The sequence below is a fragment of the Pseudopipra pipra genome, chromosome 10 (assembly GCF_036250125.1).
Source record: "Pseudopipra pipra isolate bDixPip1 chromosome 10, bDixPip1.hap1, whole genome shotgun sequence".
In the NCBI taxonomy this organism is placed as follows: Eukaryota; Metazoa; Chordata; class Aves; order Passeriformes; family Pipridae; genus Pseudopipra; species Pseudopipra pipra.
In genome coordinates this window covers 24,380,666-24,395,880 of record NC_087558.1, presented here as the reverse complement: position 1 = coordinate 24,395,880, position 15,215 = coordinate 24,380,666, and the positions used below count along the sequence as shown (strand labels likewise).

The 15,215-nt window shown below is 40.1% G+C and overlaps 2 long non-coding RNA genes across 2 annotated transcripts in view; one reads left to right on the top strand and one right to left on the bottom strand.

The window, feature by feature from the left end:
• LOC135419932 (uncharacterized) overlaps positions 1-3,882 on the bottom strand; it is a 71,757-nt gene extending 67,875 nt beyond the window's left edge. The window contains exons 1-2 of the long non-coding RNA XR_010433210.1: positions 3,613-3,882; positions 3,044-3,135 (exon numbers count right to left, since the gene is read on the bottom strand). This is a non-coding gene — a long non-coding RNA (uncharacterized LOC135419932). The remainder of the gene's footprint in view (positions 1-3,043; positions 3,136-3,612) is intronic.
• Positions 3,800-11,242, top strand: LOC135419931 (uncharacterized). Its single transcript, XR_010433209.1, has 2 exons — positions 3,800-4,166; positions 10,929-11,242. It is a non-coding gene; the product is annotated as an uncharacterized LOC135419931 (long non-coding RNA).
• The last annotated feature ends 3,973 nt before the right edge of the window (positions 11,243-15,215 follow it).

Below are 15,215 nucleotides of genomic sequence, written 5' to 3'. Positions count from 1 at the left end.
GCACGGGATCATCAGTAAAGGAAGCAGCTGTGACCTCTTCTGCCTAAAGGTGTCCTGATCAGTGGCATTCAGCACACATCTGGTCACAGAGCAGTGACTGCTGGAAACAGTGATCTTCTAGATTTGTCTAGATTTAGACAAGGCTGTCTCCTCTTAAGGTATGGGCTACATGGTCACTCCAGACTGTTATCTACTGTAATGCAAAAGGTGCATCACTCCTTCCTTCCTTGAGCAGTCAGCTGAAAGCATCAACACCTACACCTAAGGCAGCACTGGTAGCAGGGGCAGCAGGAGCTCTCACAATTGTAACTATCACAAGACACAACTTCAGAAAAAGACCATTCATTTTAAAGCCTTTTTCCATCCAAATAAAAGTTATTTTTCCCATTTAATTAAATAAAACAAAAATCAGGAGTGATGCAAGAGAAATTCAACTATATTCTGTACTATAACAGCAACTTACCCACCTAGTCAACAGTGTTGTACTAATGTGCAACAGCACAGGATGTTGAAAGGCATGGTCACCTCTAGAGCTTAGAGCTGGGCTGCCAGCAAATCTAGCTGTAAGCCTGCCTTTACACCTTTATTTCACTGAGTGAGTAGCCTAGAAATTTGTATTATCATATTATCAACACAAAGTTTCCAGTTCACCAATTACTTTCCCCTCCTGCCTAATCAGTACTTTGTACATCTCATACCTAGAGGGATTATGCTTCCCTCTGTAAATGCCTTTTTGTGGCCTCTCAAGAGGCACTGCAGAAACTTGTCACAGAGGGCAATCAGTGCTGGTTCCTCCTGCCTGCTGCCAGCTTAGCACACTCAGTTCCTGACATCCGATAGGATTGATCGGCTCGTTCTTTAAAAGACCCCGATCTGAGGTTACTGGTCCATCCACAGGGCACTCCACGGGACCTTTCAAAACCAGGAGCCAGATTACAAGCACAGATGCACAGGATGAACCTCGTGAGGCTGCAAACCATTGCTTGTACCGAGTCAGGGGGTTGGTGTAAGGGCAGCCTCTCTGCAGAGCACATGCCCACCCTGCAGCTCTGGTGACAGCCCCACAGGCCGTTCTCACACAGGCCAGGCTGGCCCGGCAGGAGCTGTTAGAGGTTGTTGCCTGATGCCATGAAATACTATTTTCAAATTACAGCAGCAGCCACTCATGCTATGGGTAACTATAAAATTTCCACTTAATGCATGTTAATTGGATTATTATTTTAAAGTCATGCTCGCTGCCCCCACATTAATAACAAATGAGCTCTCTCTAATTGTTATTAGAGTAACTCCCATACAAATTAATGATTAGGCCATTAAGACTACACAGCTGAATTGCCATTAATTCTCATATCAGCTAATAAAGTGACAATAAAAAAAAAAGGAAATTCCTTTAAGCATTACTGAATTCCATCACTCGTACCAAAGGCATACAAGAAAGGTCTGTTAAGCGCTTTTTACTTTTATTAAATGTTAAGCTGAAATTATTCATCATAATCTGGAAAAAAATGACTACGAAAAGCTGCATGTGTAAGTTTCATGGATTTGTAGGTAGTGCTAAAGTGCAATCTTTTAACCACTGCTCATAGGGTAGAGTGTAACACAGTTATCAGAATAACTCTGTTCTAGAAATAGTTCTTCTGTGTGCAACAGCACCAAATAATAGCTGTCACATGAAAATCACCACAGGATTTTCTACATGTCTAGGACTTTTAAATCAACACAAACTACATTTTTCAAAGGGATGTTACCTAATCACTGTTTATAATATGTTGAGACTATTCCACTGCACATTTACAAATAGAGGTGTTGAGTTTCTAAAATGGCACAAATGCATTATAAAAAAGGTAGAAAATTTCTTCCTTGCTAAGGCACCACACACACCTTTCTGGCACATTTAACAATCATTTACACATTCTGTAGTCATTCAATAATTCAAAAAAACCCAAACAGCTCACAGGCTGTATATCTGGCCTTTATGCTCCTCATACCTGCTTTGGACTGAGCTTTCCTACACTCCTAATCACAGACATTTGAAAATGTAATGCACTTACAGATATGGCAGACCTTGCCTTCCACTGCCTTCAGCCCATTTCTTTCTAACCTCAGTTTTAGATCGTAATTTTTGTATTCTGGATGTAGTTGCCAACGTTACCAAACACACCCTATCATCTTTACATTTCTACATTATGAAAATTAGAATTTGCCAGAAATATGCAAGTTGCACTGCAGAAACCCGTACCCATTAGTTTTGCAGGCAGAATACCCATGAACTAGAACACATAAAAGATGCATAGCTCTGGGTACGATTACGGTGCGCTTTGGTGCGGAAGGAGGAAAGATCTCCCTGGCATTAACTCAAATGATCATACTGCTTGCAGTAGCATAACTACATCATTTGATATTAATACCCTTAATGCTGGTATTAAAATCACCCAACTGATGTAATTGGAAGCGTTCAGTACCTCCTTCAAGAATGATAAGTAGCAGTGGCCAACATTTCCTACTGATTTTCAAAAAGATATGTTTCTATGTGGATTATCCAGTAGGGCAATTTCAGTTTAGCACACTATACAAATGCATGCAAAACCACAGCCAAATGAGTAAATCAGTGAGCTATATGCATGGTTTATTAGATCTAGTATACTCACCAGCTTGCAAGACCAAGAATTAAACATGCAGACCAGCTCCTTATCTAGTCACCACATCAGCAGAATAATAGACATGCTTTATGGAGTCCATACAGGTACAAAAAATAGCAGAAAAGTCCCTCTCACAATAATAAGCATAACTATATAAATTTCTTATTTGTGTGACACACTGGAATACATCCAAACCACGCAGTGGCAACTGCGGTTTAGTCCGTTTACTCACATGTTTAATAAAGGCACTTCACAAGACTGTCCAACTTACCTTTAGCCCTCAAGTAGTTCAGATGAGTGCTATTTGTTTAGTAGCACTTAGCTTTAGTTCTAATCGCTACTTTAAAATTTTATTTCTTCCCTTTCTGGAGGGCATTGGCTGAAATACCCTGAGAGCACCTCACCCTTTTAGCCACAACTACAGCAGTGTCTTCTGCTATTCCTCATGATCCGAGCAAGGCAAGCTTGGGAGCTCTGGTCCAACCACGACTCAAACCTGCAATTAAGTCAAAATAGCACCTCTTTACCACTGGAAAGAAGCAACAGTCACGTTTACATTAAATGTATCACACTGATATCGTAAAACATTTTACTGCTTTCCAATGCACTATACTGGAAGAGCTGATAAGCATCAACACTGCATTTGGAAAGTGCCAGACAGCACAGAGCTTCAGCCACAGCTCATGGTTACACCACCTTCAATAAAGATGCTTAGGCTACAGTAAATATCATCTACTCAGCCACCTCCCATCCCCCAGACAGGAGAGCACTGCAATCTGCCCCAGCACAAGCCAAACCACACCGCGGACTGCAGGAGAACTCTCTCCAAATACAGGAAAAGGCCGCTCCTCGCCTCGGCCCTGCCCGCTCCCACACGGATAACTTAGCAGGGGCCTCGACGCAGCTGCTACTCCTCTAGCCCACCACCACAGGTAAGTCTGCAGTAGCCACAGAAGAGTTTCCCGGCTCACACCTGCGGCCGGTGTGGGACACGGGCCCCTCAGGGCGCAGCAGCCACGCAGCTCCCCTGAGACAGCAGCGCTGCGGCGCGGCCCGGGGCAGGAAAGCCCCAAGGCCCGGAGGGACTGGACAGCAAGGCCCAGAAGAGCCCCGTAGGGCACGAGCCTTGGAGCCCTTTGCCCCAGGGAGTGGGAAGGTGGGGAGGCTCCTCCCGGACAGACAGACAGACAGACGGACGGACACGCGGCCGGACTGGCGCGCGGCCCGAGGGCCCTCGCGGCGCGCGCGAGCGGCGGTTGCGCACGCGGCCCCTCGCGGCCCCTCACGGCCCAGCCCCGCCCCACGGGGGGTTTACGGTACAAAACCAACGCACAAGTGTTCGAATGCCATGGTTTTAAAAACATTGCCTCAATTAAGGAACATGGCTTTTACTGTGCTGACATATGGTACGATGATTTTAAGCTGAGACAGAAACTATCAGGGGTAGGAGCCGGAGTTAATATGGCTCATTTCTGAATCACTTTTCTTCAGGCTGCAGTTCTGCTGGAGTATTTCAGCTTCCCTGGAGTAAGTTCCATGTAATGCAAAACAATTTTGTTTAACTTTTCTTAGTAGGAATCTTACATGCTTGAAAAGGACATGTCTAAGACCTTGTTTTAATCATTTACATGTGAAAGTTCAAGGAAAAATACTTTAAAGTAGTGATTTTCCATAATCGATTCATGGGAGGAGATCTTAATACAGCATTCTAATTTGGAAAAACTTGTCTTAAGGGCCAGGAAAATTGTTGGTGTCTGGCAGTTATCAATAATCAAGGCAAATTTGTACTTGAACTGTCAAAATCATATCAGCTTCACAGTCAAATGGTTATCTGTGGCAAGAAAAGGCGAACTGCTGCTGAAGCAGCTTTTTTTTTTTCCATTTTCTCTGGACTTTGGCTTTTATTTACAGAAATCTTGGCCAACTTTTAAGCCTTTCAATAGAGATTGGTTGGAATTTGGGATGTGTTCAGTGCTCTCAAATTGAATACAGTAAAACTCCTTACATATATTTTTCCCTTAACTGCTCGTTAAACATTGGGTGTTTGCACTCAGCGTAAATAAGATGTGATCTGGCTGGCACCTCTGTACACAAATATAGTAGAAGTATTAGCAAACTATTTTTCTTGACCAGAAATAAAAATTAAAAATAAATTTTAAAAATATGCAAGAAGCTGACATCTTAAGGAATGGTAACATTGAAAAACAGGGAGATGGAATTTTTCTGAACTTCAGAGTAGAACATGAAATATTAGCTGCATTTAATCTGAGAACTGAATTAAAGTCTGGTCTGCTCTTGCATTAAATCAATCTTAGTTGCTGCACTCCTGGAATTTTTCAAAGATTAGAATTTTCAAGTTGTCTTAAATGGTATTCCTTGCATGCCTTTGTAACACTGGTGAGAAAAGGAGATGATGCTTGGAAAAGGAGTGTTCCAGAAGTTCATTTACAGCAGCGGTAACTAAGCCTTTGCCTGGACCAGAGCAAATGAATTCTGTTAAACTGGCTTGTAGTATTCTGTATTATAAAATTCAAACCTTTATTCTAAGTGTACGAGCAAATGTCTTGTCTAAGACAGATGTTCCTGTAAAGTGAGCTTTTCTGAGAAACAAGGGAAAGCATGTTTGGGGAGTAAAAGGTCAGATGTAAAGGGTTCTGAATGCCAGGAATGGGATATTGATTTTTTTCTTATCTATGTAAAATCATTCCTAATGTGTTCTCTCCAACCACTGACAAGGCTTATTCTAATCACTGTCTGAAGAAAATGAATAAGAGGCAATGAAAAATCTGCAATATGGAAAAAAGATTCTTCCTTTAGGAAAGAAAAGGTTTTGATTATGATTCAAGGTGTTTTTACTGACTGACTGTTCAAGGTGTAGTTTCTAATTACTTTAATTATCTCATCAGTATTATAATGCTGGAACTATTTCAATCATGTGTATAACTGATAAAATTAATTTCCAAGAATCATTATTAAGCTTATATCCAGTGATATAAAGCTATAGTTCTTTTGTAGCTATTTTATGTAGTAATTTTTTTACCTTACACTTCATTGACTCCGTATGAAACACTGACAACACAAGCTTATCAGATGAGGAAATCTATTTGGGCTTTTTTTTAAAAAACTGTGTGCTTTATGGCCTTTTAAGGTCATAATTTTCCCATTCTCATTTCACTACCACAGTGCCACCATTCACCTAGTGGCTCCTGACCCAAACAAGCACTGTTTGTTCTTTGACTCTGCATAATTTGACTTAATTATGAAAAAAAAAACTAGAGACAGGATTGATGTTTTATATAATTGAGAGTATTGCATTCATACTGAAGATTCTGCAGAAGAACTTAGACCATTTATGTGGACAATTAAAGGATTCATTATGAGCACTGACACTTCCACTTCCACAAAAAGCAGCCAGTTTGACAGAGCAGAATCCCAGAATGTGCTGGGCTGGAAGGGACCCACAGGGATCATCAGGTCCAACTCCCAGCCCTGCACAGGCCCATCCCCAGGAGTCACCCCCTGTGCCCCAGAGGATCAGCCAAACCCTCCTGGAGCTCTGGCAGCCTTGGGGCTGTGCCCACTGCCCTGGGCAGCCTGGGCAGTGCCCGACCACCCTCTGGGGGAAGAACCTTTCCCTGAGATCCAACCTGAGCCTGCCCTGACACAGCTCCAGCCGTTCCCTGGGTGCTGTCCCTGGTCCCCCCAGAGCAGAGCTCAGTCCCTGCCCCTCCTCAGGCCTGGGCTGCAAGAGTAATTACTGGGCTTTTGCTAAATGTGGATAGATCTCAAGTACTCTGAGGAGGAAAAACATGAATCCTTGTTTTAATGGAATCCATTGTGTGCCTGGAAGCTGTCAGAGTCCTGATGAATTGTGTTTGCAAGAAGAGTAAGTGATTCCCTGCCAATGCATTACAGAATGTTATATTGATTTTACTGCTGGCATATAGAATCTATACAACTTCTCAGTGGGTATGGAAATCTACATTGCAAATGAAGTTTTAATAACTGCTATGCAGCTATTACAAGTGAATTAGAAAGATTTTAATTCTCAACTAACTCCTGCTTTCTCCATGGCTAGGTTCATGCTGTCTAGTGCTCCAAAACACCAATTAATGTTTTTCCTTTATTACTGTTGGTGCATATTCATTATAAATTTGCCAAATATTTCTTAAAATTATTTTTTATTAATACCTGTGGCTTTGGGAAGGAAAGAAATCTGAAATTACTAGATAAAGCAAAAGCACATAGTTAAATATCCACCCTAAGATGGTGTTTTCTAATGACCATAAAACTTGAACAAACAATGCTTCTCTACGTTTTTGTGACCGTGTTGGCATATCTGTGGCTTTTTGAAACAATCAGATACAGCCTTACTGCTAATTATTGATTTCACAGAACAAAAATGGTCCTTTAACAGAGAAGGGTAACTTCATTTTTTGTTTTTAAAGAGAAGAGGGTTTGTTTTGTTTATTTGTAGAGACCCTTTCAACTGTAGGGAAAACGTTTTGCTATAATAAATACTTTAATAAATGCTTTAATAAAGAGGACCAGTTAGGAGTGGGACTAGGTTTTTATGGTAGGGAAAGAACTTGTGTTCACCCCTAGCTAAAACCAAACCGATTTTTTGCAGACATCGGTTCCCTTTTGTGCTCTGTTGCAGACTTTCTTTGTCCTTAGGAGCATCTTCTCAGCTCTGTGTGATTCCTTGGTGCATTACAGGAAGATATTGTTCTGCAGCACTTACTGAGAGTAATGTGGGGTTTGTTCTTTCAAATTTCAGCTGGGCTAAAATGAAGTTCTGCTGCAGCAGCAGCCCTCCTTTTCCAGGAGCACCGTGCAACAAGCTTCATAGTGTTAAAAACAGAAATGGAAAAAAATGGACAGAAACAAATATACAAGTGATTGATGGAACATAAATGGGTATTGGGTCTGTTAGACATCCTGCACTGCAAGAGCTGCAGAATCTTGCTGCTGACATAGAGCAGGAGGGTTTTCATCTGAGTCACCTCAGTATGTGATAGGAATGATAAACAAGTGAATAATCATAAACAGTTTAGATGAACCAACTTGAGGATGCCAATAAGACCCAAGGACCACTTCTTCCTAATGTTTGCAGAGTAGAACCTTGTGTGCCTTTGTAAGTGCACATTTTTCTGTACCTATTTTAATACTAGATAAGCTTTATTCCAGTGACTACAACTACTGTGCTTCATAGTGTGCATGCTACAAAGAGTAATGCCAGAGGATTACTTTTTTTTAAGTTAATGTCAAATCCATTACCTGCCAGTTTCTCTTCCTACTTTGTCACTCTTTTATAACAGAAGTCCTCTAATTGTGTGTTTTTATAGACTGAATCTTTAAGTCAATAAATGTTTTTATTGACTTGTAGGGAGCTCAATATTTGGATAACATTAAAGTGCCTGGCTTATGGGAGAGCTCTGAGAAGTGACTGAGCCCTATAAAATGGGGAGATAAATGTTTGCAAGCTCTGAAGTGCTGACAGAAAAATATGGCATAGTCTGCTATGTCTTGATTCTCCTTTTGCCCTGGTGTAAGACATCTCTCTACCCTGCTTTTTTTATCAAACAGATAAGAATTTTCAATTCAGTGTTTTTCTGTCATTAACTCTTCTGGAGTGAGCTTAACTGGGACACTTTCTGGTAGTTTGAGCATTAAGTTGAAAAGATATTAATCTGGGTTACTTTGGGAACCAGTAACTGCAACATAAACTCTCTCAAATAAGGCTGTTTTCTGGAGACAGCAGTGATTCAGGATTTAAGCTCAGGGCACACTGATGAAGCAACTGCTTCATGGGACAGCAGTGAAAATATTTTTGATTCCTTTGCTTTCTGCAGAACATGGTACTTCCAGAAAGCACAGGAAACTAAACTAGAATTTCTAGTGTTATGCTAAGGAACTTTCCAGCTTAAATGTATGAAGATAACTGACTGGTTAAGAAACAGCTTAGAAAAATATACAGCAGATTTGGAAAATACAATAATATTTTTTTTCCCCCTATCTTGGCTGCTTTGGTACAGGACAGTGCATGGTCAAAAATACCCTGTTAAATATTTGGACCTGGAAGCCATGAAGGAGAAATGCTACTTTATCCTTTTTTTCAGGATGATCTTTGGAGAATTAGTTATTGTTTCTGTAGCTTTTTTAAACTGGGGTTCTGGCCTATCTACCAAGATAGCTTTTGCACTGGAGACACTGAGCTGGCTTGCAACTTATAAATTTTCCTGGTACATAATAGATCAGGTATTTTCTTCGACTTTCTGTAAATCCCCAATGCATCCTGAGTCTGGGCCTCTGTCATTTGGTAAAGTATTGATAAGCCAAATTCAGCAGTTACTGCTTAAATATCAAAGTTCAACTAATCTGAAAATCCTGTGCAGCATTCTGAATATTCTTAATGAGGATATTTTTTCCTCCTGTGATTTACTGTGCTGATAAAATAGTGCTATTTATGAGCAATGAGTTGTGATTTGAATTCTGTGCCAGGGCCCTTTTTTGCTAAATCTCTGGAATTAAATAGCTGAAGAAAACAATTTAGGTTCTAGATCTTATTTTTTTAAAATACTGAGCTACCTGATTCCCACTGATATCAGCTGAGGCTAAAGGCCTGCAATTACAATATTTTTCTAACCATTTTTCTAATTAGTTATTTCATGGGAGTTTTAACATAGTGTGCACCTTTGGATGCCATCAAGATGTGAAAGATTCCCTGCCTGGCTGCTTTACCTTTGCACTCTTGAGTTGGTACAAATGGAGAATGGAGACTTGTCAGCTAGAAAGATGTGCCTGAGGTCTGCTCCCAACAGCAAGTCTTCTGTTTGCAGGCTGGCTTGTTAGGGAAGGAAGGTCTTTAGATGTTACAGGGGAAGGCAGATCTTGATGGTTCTTGCAGGATCAATGCTCAAATAAGGAAGACAGTAATGGAATTCTCCCAGTTGCCAAAGAATAAACTTAGTCTAGTCAGGGATCTTACCTACATGAAGGCTTCTCTTCCCATTAGCCAACAAACCAGTTGCCTGAGTCTAAGCAGAGAATGTTGCTTTTCAGGTGGCTGCTGTGGTGTCACAGACAAGGAAAAGGATAACTTAGAACAGAGCTTGAAAAGAGAATTGCCATGGAACAAGTCACTGTACCAAGAGTGGTTACACTCTGTGCTTGAAATAAGGATTTAATTTAAACTTAATGAGTTTGCTGCCTACTGGTTAGAAGTAAATTGATTAGAAGTATGTTTTGTTTTAACAACTGTGCTGCAGGAGAAGGTTTATTACATAGCTGTTGAAGTGACTGTTTTCTTGATCATTTGATATGTCATGTCCAGTAATAAAAATGGATGTAAAGCAATGCAGAATCCATCCTACTTAGGGCTCATAATTAAATGCTTTCAAAAAATGTTTATCAGAAGTCTCCACTGTGGCTTGTAGCTAATTTGATCAAATGGTAAGATCTTTCTCATCTCACCTGTGTCTGCAGCAGATAAAATTGTGGGAGGGATATGTTGCTTAATTAACCCTGCAATTCTTACATTTGGGTTAATTAGCATCTAAATTAAGGTTTCTTTTGTATCATATGCTTGGTGCTGTAGTTTATTCTGCACAATTTATTCATCTGCTGCTAAGATATTTCTGCTTGCTTAAATGCTTTGATTGTTTTCATATGAAATTATAACATTTTTCCTCTGCCGGCTCCTTGGGAAGCAGTTCCATGACACATCACCTGCTCACCAGGAGAACTGAGTGTTCAGAGACTTAACAAGATCCTGATTGCCCTTGATATGGGCCTGAACAAACCTGGAATCCTGATTTGGTCCCCATGAAGGTCATGGGTGAATGAAGCCCACCTGCAGTGGTGCTTGGCAGGATTTAAATGTGCCCAAATGTTTTCTTGATTTGGATGCCTTGGTCTGGATACATTCAGCCATTCCAACCTGTCTCTACTTACTCATCAGGCATCACTTTATTTATGAAATGCAAAACATTTGACTGGAAAATGGCTGAATTCTTCAGAAACATCTATATTCATAATAAAGATGAGAAAAAATGAAGACATTAAAAAGTTGTTTCAGCTTTCTCATCATATTAGAGTAGGAAAGCTCCAATTTCAGTTTCTGACACTGAGACCATCACAGAGAGATCCAGCCTGTGACCTTCTTCACTCATGTACTCAGAGTTTCCTGTCACCCTCTGATGGATGGCTTAGGGGTGTCCAAGTTAAAAGGGTTACACAGAAATCAGAGTGAAGAATAGAACTGTGTTATGTTGATTGAATTTCCAGGAAGAATCCTTACTCGAAAGGACAACAACAGTTTGCAAGCCCCTGCAGTGAGGATGTAGGGCCCAAGCACCTTCGACTCCATTGCTGTTGGTTGGATGGCTGCAAAGAATTCAGTGTTCATTGAAGCACAGAAAGTCACTGGCTGATGGAAAGCCAGGCTGGATAAACTGCTTTATTCGAAGAATTGATGTAAATCAAATGCTTGTTGCAGCTCTGAGGAGTACCTTTAAATATGGCTGGCCCACATAACTTGCAGTCTCCAGCTCTTCTTAAGTAGACACTGTAAAGAGTAGGAATTAAAACGTTAAGAATAAGCTGAGAAATGTGGGGTTTAATCTTTTCTCATTCCAAAACAACCTGTCAATGTCAGGCCCAACTTAACTGTGATGAACAATTTCCCTGTAAAGGAAAAACCTTTATCACAGAAGCTCCTTAAAACAGCTTATGAATTATTTCACAAGGAAAATAGCTGTTTTCAGAGAATGCTTCATAAACAGGAAGGCCAAATCTGTGCTCTGGATTTCCAGCAATGAGAAGGCACAGCAGTGGTTTAATGAGTTACAGGATTTCATGCACAGAGGTCCATGACTAGAAGCCTCTACAGTCAGCTCTTAGGAGCTTACCATGATGATGTATAGTCCTCAAACCACAAACTTTCAGACTGATTAAATTGAGCTCAGTGTATTGTCATCTTTGCAAGACAGATTTTTCTTTTGGCTTGTTCATGCTGTAATAGTGCAAAAAAGCCCCAGAAAAACAAACCCCCAAACAAACAACAAAAAACCTGACTGTGCAATTATACTGAAAAGTCTGAAACAGTGCTGATATGAAGTTAAAATTATTTCCTTATTGTATCTGTGAAAAATATTCCTTCCTAATGCATTATTCATTATGAACACATTAACTCTGGATGACATCAGACCAATTGAGAAGCAATTTGATGAAAGTATTGTCTAGGAAACCATGCGCTATTCCCCTTAACCACTGAAATGAAATAAGCTAGCAAATAAATATTCAACACTGGTACTTTATCCACTTTTCTGTAACTGATCAAAACCAAGCTGTGAAGCATGTGAAAACTGAAATTAGCCTATTGTGCAGGAAATCTGTGCACAGTATGAAAATAGGTGTGCGTGTGTGTGTGTATGCACAGCACTACTGAAGTATTTACTGTTCTTGAGGCTGACAGAATTGCTTAGTACTGCTGAGACTTTCTGTTGGGAACAATTGAAGAGAAGGTCTTTGCCAAAATGTAACTTTTTGAACTGAATTTTCCATACCTGAAAATCTACTTGAGTCTGGATTTTTGGTTTGTTTGGGGCTTGGTTTTTGGTTCGTTTGGGGGTTTTTGTTGTTTCTGGGGCTAAACTTGGCAACCTTATTGTTCTTGTAATGTAATATTGAGGAGAACTGCAGGGATGGGAGGACAGAAGAGGAAGGTGAGCAGGGAAAAAGAGCTAATTGAGTAGTGTCTAGACCAAGTCATTGAACTGCTCATTCAGACTTGGGGGAGCAAGCTGGGGATCCAAAACATGACCAATCTATTCTGAGTTGTGCACCTTAGTTCTGTCTTAGATTATATGTGTCTGTTCAAGGGGGCTACAAAGCCACCTGAAATACAGACCTAAATGTTCCTGCCAATATGAGGGAAATCCCAGATGGTGAACAGCTGGCTATGATGATGCCCCAGGTTTCACTTCCTTTTCAGAGAGATGCTAAAGGATTTTTACCAGCTGTTGTTGCTGGGAGCAGCTGACAAAGTGGTTTTCAATGCATATTTTTAGTTTTGCCCTGAATATAGCTTAGTTGCATGCAAGGATCAGGTTAAACACCTCTCTCAGCATTTTTGTTGAGAGCATTTTTGTAACTCTGAATCACAGTATTTTCCATTTATTACAGAATGAGAAAACATACAGTGTTGATTTCTGATTTAGAAGTTACTATGTCAGAGCCTTAGCAGGGATAAATTACATCAGGTGGCATCAGCATATGTATGTCACTGCTTAAGTCAGATGAACTGGCTAAAGTGAAAAAGGCCCAGTGAAGGATAGTGGGATACAGGTACATTTATACTTCATACAGCATATTGAGTATTTCTGCAGAAAGTGAGCTTTTTCCCACTGTGGTTCACCATTTTTTGGAGTAGTTGCAGTGCAGTGACCAAGGCTATTGGAAGTTACAAGCATAATTAGTTCCTCTATCTTATGCACCTGGGAATCAGAGTATGGGAATAAATGATTCCCTTAAGCAGATTGAACAAATAATTTGTGATGGTTAGCCAAAGAATTATCTTATGCCTGAAGCTTGAATTAGAAAAGCAGATTTTTTGGAGGGGAAGTTCCTGTAAGGTTGAACCACAGGCACTACTGTATCTGGTATTGAATGTTTGGGAAGATAAGAAGGTATAATGCTCTTAAAGGTTGACACTGGGTACTGTGGTTCTCTAGGGAAGGAGGAGTTTCTGAAGAGTGAGGGGAAATAACTGGAAAAGGCTGATAAATGATGTTAAAATGTTTAATGAACAGTTGCATCCTGCAGTATTTGGTAGCCTTTATAACGTTGTTGCAAAGCTGGAGTAAACACGAAAATTACTGTGCATATTATAAAAAGTGTGGACAGTACAGCAATGAAGTACTGAAATAACACAGCAGAGCTGGAATGAAAATGGTCACAAAAACCTGACCCTGTGCAAAGCTCGCCCAGGAGGGAATAAGGAAGCTGCAATCACTATTACTATGCAGAGTGCTGCCTTATCACACACAGCAGTAGGTAGAATCCACTGTCAGGATTTTCCTGTCTTGTTTCCAGTATGAGATTTGTCATTCAGAGCAGACAGCATTAACAGGCACCTTTGTTTTCTCCTGAGTGAGGGTATGCACCCCTGAGCATCAGTTTAGCCCTAGAACTTTCGGATAAAATGAAAGGCAACGTACAAAGAACTGACTTGTTTTCTAAGAATAAGAGTGAAATATCTACAGATCTGGTCATAATGCCAGGGTGGAAAAGTAAATGAAAGAACTGCAAATCTTTGGCACTTGTGTCTCTTTGCTGTGTCATTACTATGATCTGCTGGGTATTCAGCATATTTAGAGGAATCAGAGGAGGTGGTCGGTGCTGGGGGTCAGGTATTTAGGTATTACCCAGGGAGAGCTTTGATCTACTGACAATCCTTCTGTACTGAACTGGTGGCTGTAGAAAGATTGGTGATGAATCCTCAGAGTGGAAGCCAAATGCACACAATATAAGTGTTTCTCTTGACCACTTTTTAATCCATTTATTAATTAAACTGATACAATGTCCTTGCACCTGACTGGTAGCTGTGCATTGTAAAGTGATGGTCAGGTAGATTGCAGCAATGGCAATGAGCTGTTCAGGCATGCCAAGATACTTCTTCATAGATATCAGTAGGATGGCTTATCCACTGGGATTTTGTTTCCTCTAGCTTTTATTTCCATAGCTTTCTGAATATAAATGTGTAAAAAGAGTTTGAAGAAAAGATGCAGAGATTTTAACAGGACAATATGCCATTCACATTTGAAACAACTGTAGGTGACTCCAAATGGTACAGAACTAAAGAACTGGCCAAGCCTTGCCTAGCAACCCAGTCATATAAAATTGATTACTGAAGAAAATGCCATTGTTTTGGTGTAGCTTAGAGAATTTCCACTTTTTAAGTAATACTTGTCAAGAAATGAGTGTCTCTGGTTTAAAATGTACAAAATAACATTGTTGTCTTGCAGTGAAACTATTGAGAAAATTACAGAACTGGTGTTTTGTGAAGGGATTCGTGATTTGTCATCTTGACCAAAATATGAACAATTCTATTTACTGGAAAGATTTATATATATATATATACCTAGGGCAGAATAATTCAAAAACTTTATTATTGGGAATAGAGGCAATTCCTCCATCTGATAGCAAAACTTTATAGCAAAGGAGCTTCTTTGATGTTAATTTTGTCAAGTTAGGTACGTGTCTTTTACTCAAAGCCCTTTTATTTGCGGACTATTCATTAAATGTTGGAGATATTGGAGATTATTTTTGAAGCCTGTTGAAGCAGTTTAAAATATTCCATATATCTAGCTAATACCAGTAGGCTCTCATTTATTTTAATCCGTATATGATACTCAAGTGCTCCAGTAAACTTTAATTATAAAAGCAAAACCAGTGGAAGTGACCTGCAAGAACAAATTGGTTCTTTTCCCCATTAACTCCTCCTCCATCCCAGTCTCTAGGTGCATCCTCAAGGTCTGAAAAAGCCTTACCTCATCTTGCACAGAAAAGCTG